Genomic DNA, 5793 nt, shown 5'->3' with positions numbered 1-5793 from the left:
GAAAACATATACACTAAAATATAATTTAAAGCAACTTCCACATCTGCCTAAATAAACCTTGAAGTTAGAATAATAAACTGGACAGAGAATAACTCATGCTTGAGCTAACCCTTTCTGAACACTATCCTCAATAAAAAACTGTTAACTGCTTAATTAGCATCTTCTTGTCAATTATAAAGCTGGATAAGAAGAAATAAAAAGGTTTGCTTTGCGTAAGTTATATAGCATTTGCATGGGATTCTTATCGTAGTGACAGGAAAAGATGAATTTTACATTAGAAAGAATCTTCTCCTCAAAATGAATGTTTTACCACTCTTTAAAAATTTTTAGATGTTGAAATAATTTTTTCACACCTGTAGTAACACTACTCTTTTTCCTAGTATTAAAAGAGGTGGGTAGATTTTCTTTCATAGTCAAGAAATCCCAACACATTACACAGATTTAAAAAAAGGCAATTAACGTGTTTTAAATTACAGTATTCACTAAAAGTCTAAGACATTACTTTCATTATTCTTCATAAAAGCTTAACATCTTACAATTATCAATTTTAAAGATGTTCTCCTGCAGCAAAAAAGTTAAATCCAGTCTATACACATATGTGGTATCAAGAGCATTGTAGAGATGCTCAGATATTGCTCTTTGTAGAACAAGCACCCTCATTTAATCTTATTTCTTTCAAAAAATAATGGCCTCAGAAGGTCTTATAAAGACATTATCTACTTAATTTTCCTACAAGGTAACTAATTCTGAAGAATTTCTCGCAGGTGAACAGGATGGACGCAGACAGAGAGTACTGCAAGTGGAATGTCCAAAAGATTTCACTTATTAAGAAAATGTCATAATTGTTGATATTATGATTGTAATGCTTTCAATTATGTCTATTAATACCCTTCAGGAAGTTGTTTTTCATGTTACAGTATAGATCCTCTCAAAAAATATTGATTTGAGAAACTAGAAAAAGAAATGATACAAGAAATTTCTGAAAGACATAATAGCATATTAATAAAATACAATTCTGAAGATACAAGCCTTGTATATTTGGTTAAGTACACATGATAGAAACATCTAACATGAAGATGCATGATAATATTACACTGAAGTGTAAGAAAAGCAAGAAGATAGGATAAAGCTAAGTATATTTAGCTCATTACAGTCTATAAAAGAATTTCAGATATCCCAATATCTTTCCAATCTTTGCCATATTTTATAATGAGGTCCCCAATACAATAGTTTCTCAAAAGTTCCTCTTGTCAACAAACAGTAGGAAATCATGCATGGTGCAACATTACAAGAAAAAAGAGAAAAATAATTTTAATTCTTATAGACTACACAAAATCTTCCAGCATTCTAACTAGTTGGAAACAAATCATAGTTTATGGGGACCAAACACAGGATGTGAGCACAATGAAGCAGTGGGCAGTGTGATTCAGCAGTGGTGACAATGACATGAAAGACAAGCCATGTCTCGCTCCAATTTATAAGAGGGAGATGAGGTTCTTTTATTATCTATATACCCGGTGTGAGATTAAGAAGCAACGGTTCAAATGTTGGTCCAACCAGTTTATTACAAATCTTAATTAGGGAAATGTGGAAGGGGAGGATGGACACTATTATGAATTAGGGTAATGGGGAAGGGAAGGAGGGCGATAGAAAAGATAGAAAAGAAGAAGCAAGGAGTCTTTATAGGCAGCAAGAGGGACATAGTCACCACCGTGGATCCAGCGAGGTTCGTAGTTCAGTCTTTGATCTTCAGTAGCGGGGGTCGTCGGGCATTGTTGTTCTATTGATGATGAAGGACGACAATGACCATGGTGATGATGGCCCCTTTTCAATGCTTCAAAGTGGTTGAGTCAGCTGTCTTTGCAGTGACAGCTCAAATCCAAAGTGGTTGGGTCAGCTCTCCTTTGAGTGGCAGCTTCTGGCTCTGGGATCTCAGCAGAAACTTCCTTTGTTCTTATCTTTCTGGCCTTGCCAACAGATAAGAGGAAGCAGGGAGGCACCAACTTGTATCTTGCCTTCGCAGGATACAATGGTATCATCCCCAGCCTCCCATAGCAAACAGGAGTTATTTGGTCACAGGCTAGGTCTTCTGCCAGTAAACAGTCCTGAGCACTATCTTCCGAAGGCAAACAGCTCCAAAGATGTAAAATTGTCCACACAGTGATGTTGATTGCCACACAACACCCGTCACTTGCCTCTTCAACAAAATACCTCAGGAAGCAAGTTTGAGCCAAAAAAAAAAAAAAAAAAAAAAAAAAGGATTCTCACACCATGCACAGCTTTCACACCATGAAATAGGGAGCATCTTGGTCAGCTCATCTGTTCAAATTGGTTAATGGTGATGACTGTGTTGAAAAAAGTGCTCTATCAGTGTTACTGATCTCTTTGTAGCTATTGTGGTTTCCAAGGCTGGTGGATGTTTCTTTTCTTGATCAATATTCTGTATAGATCATTTAAAACTGAGCTTATTATTATTTTGATACCTTTAGTTCCCTGGAAACATATTTTCAAAGAAACACATAACAGGTAAAAGAGCATAAGAATTTGTCTGCACTGGCTTGGATCAAACCTTCCCTGTCTAAACATTTTATATAGAAGTGATGAGAATAACACTAGGAAATTCAGTACTGAAACAGGTAAAAGTGATCCTTTAGCTCAAAGAGAAGAATTCATAATATCAGTCATTACCTCACAGAGGCAGAGAATGGCTTGAGAGCAGTCCTGAGGAGAAGGATATGGGAGTGCTGACTGATGAAAGACTCAACGTGAGCTGGCAGCGTGTGCTTGCAGCCCAGAAGGCCAACCATATCCAGGGTTGCATCAAGAGAAAAGTTACCAGGAGGTTGATGGAGGTGATTCTGCCCCTTTGTTTTGCTCTTGTGAAACCCCACATGCTTTACTATGTTCAGTTCTGGAGACCACAACACAAGAGGGGCATCAAGCTTTTGTAGTTGGTCCAGAGGAGTGCCATGAAGATGATCAGAGGGCTGGAGCACCACCCTACGAGGACAGGCTGAGACCTGGGGCTCCTCAGCCTGGAGAAGAGAAGGCTCTGAGTAGACCTTATATTGACCTTCCAGTACCTGAAGGGGACAGAGAGGAAAGCAGGAGAGGGACTTTAAGGTCATGTATTGACAGGACAAGGGGAAACGTCTTCAAACTGAAAGGGGGCAGATTTAGACTAGATATTAGAAAAAAAGTTATTTATTGTGATAGTGGTGAGACACTGGAACAGGTTGCCCAGAGAGATTGTGGATGCCCAATTCCGGGGAGCATTCAAAGCCAGGCTGGACAGTGCTTTGAGCTACCTGGTCTAGAGGGAGGTGTTCCTGCCTACAGCAGAGGGGTTGGAACTCGATGATCTTAAAGTTTTCTTCCAACCCAAAGCATTCTATGATTCTATGATTAAGCCAGCAATCAGAAAATATAAAATATGTGCTAAAACTATTTTTTGTTGTTGTTCTGGGTTAGGCACATCACTTTGGGTTAGGTATAATAGAAACCAGGTAGTCACACTTGTGATTAAAACTCACACGGGATTCAGGTACCTCACTAATTCTGCTTCCTCAACTTACAGCTGTGGAGATTTTCATATTAACCTTTTGAAAATTGATTACTTAGGAAACTTACTTAGAAAGCACAAAGCAGCCTTATTTGCTACTCATTGATCAGACTCTTAGTTGATTAGGACAACTGACTCTTAAGACAGCACATAAATTTTATTTCAAATAGTTACTGAATAAATAAAAGTAATATCAATAATAATAAGCCTAGATGAAGAAACTGGAAACACAGTTCTCCTTTTCCCAGCCCAGTGTTCTAGCCTAAGGACCAAACTTCAGATCTTTATCTTAGCATTCCTTTTATTTGTGTTCCTGACTTCAAAGCTTTCAACTTTCAGTTTGAAGAATGTAGAGTATTAAGACTTAGTAGATAGGAACTCTTATAGAACAAGACAAAGGAAGCTTAAAATCCAGAACTATGATTTCCTGAATATATACGCAATAAATCAACATTTATCAGAAGGTAAGAATTAGCATTATCATCATTTTTGGGGTGTTTGTACGCTTTATGCATATTTATGACTGGCAAATCAAACTTTTTTTTTCTGAGCCTTGGACACCTGACTTTTAGAGACAAAGAATGCATAGGTTATTATGCACAATAAATTAAGTTAAACAAACAATCAAGTCAGTAGATTTTCAGAGTTTTGACATGTAATTTTCAGGTTGGTAAGTGCATTCTTATATGTAACCTTTAACGATAACTTAACTGACAATCGCATTAAAGTGTGTTGCCTCTTGTTCAGTCATATTTGCCTACTAATTACAGCAACTCATCAAGGCAACTTAGTGAGGCAGTGTTTTAAGATCTCAAAGTGTAATGATGTCCAGTTTCACGTCACTAATATTTGCTTTATCTAGCTCATAAGTTAACCCTGTGCACCAATAGTTAACAGTGATGGAGGCAGTAAAGAGACTTGCAAAACGCATGCAGAAAAAGGCAACAGTGCTATCTACATGCACAGAACTTTTCAATTTTCCAGCAATACCATCATAATATTTTTGCTAACTATTTATGCCACTTACTGCTGCTTAAATGGTCATAAATGGGAAAATCAGACTTCGAGTGCTTGCCATTTCAGTGTGTTTCTAAGTATCTCCTATGTAGTGCATATATCAAAACAGTTTTCTCTTTTTAATAGCTTTTGATAATAATGATGTTATCACTTAGCTCATCACAAAAATAGTCAGGTTTGTAGATTAAAATCAGACCAATCATTATTTATTACGCTGTTAACTATTCAGTGAAGCCCTGTCCCACTGGACCACAGGACTTGTTCCTGCTGTTGTACTATTTTTGGGATAGTTAAATGGTTATTTATGCACACAGTGGAAATTATGCCAGAACCATGGATTATGCATTTTTAATTTTCAAAGCGTGAGTATGAACTAATTGGTGGATCTTAACTAAGGTGGTGGTGTGCTGGTAAATAATAAAAACACAACCAAACAGTGATTTAATTTTTTTTTTTTTTTTTTTTACTAAATTCTTTAGCAGAAAGTAGTATACTCTGACTCCCTTGCTTTTCTTTTCCTCTACTGTTAAGCATCTTAGACTCCATATGTATATTAAAGAAAAAGGCAAGGCTTTTTATCCTCATCCATGTCTATCAAAGTAGAACTAGTACATCAGAAGATGATTTTGGAAGTACTGCAAGTTTACAGATTATGGACAATTTTCATATTTGTGCTGCTGAAGCTATTAGCATAAGTGATGATAAAAATATATGCTATGTCTAAATAGTTAGCTACTTCGCTTTTTCTCAATTTTCAAACATGATTGCAGAGGTGCAGTCACTTTGGTCTTAATATCCGGTATGAGATAGGTAACATATGTTCCCTATATATTTACAATCAAAGCACCTTTTGGACAAAATTACTGCAGAACTTGATAGCTGAATTAGACAAAAGTTGTGAACGCTGAGTTCTAACTTAGTTATAGAACTTTGTTGTGACTAAAGACTGTTAATATGTTAATCTTCTCCAGACCCCCAACAGCCACTAGTAATACCTTGACACCTAACCCATGCCAACTAGTGAGCAATAAAGGTAAAAACTTGTGTTTCAGGTATGGGCTGTTGTTTGCATGTCTTCTGGCTCTGATCGTTGTGCAGGATACATCTCATTTCAACTATTTGACTTCAGGTGTACCAGAAAGTGATGCACTGAGGACAAAACTAAACCCTTCGTTTTTTGGCTGTCTTTGTTATTTCTCCTTTTGTTTGGAGTA

The sequence above is a fragment of the Tympanuchus pallidicinctus genome, unplaced genomic scaffold, assembly GCF_026119805.1.
Source record: "Tympanuchus pallidicinctus isolate F22 unplaced genomic scaffold, pur_lepc_1.0 scaffold8, whole genome shotgun sequence".
Lineage (NCBI taxonomy): Eukaryota > Metazoa > Chordata > Aves > Galliformes > Phasianidae > Tympanuchus > Tympanuchus pallidicinctus.
Note: the sequence above shows the minus strand (reverse complement) of the source record.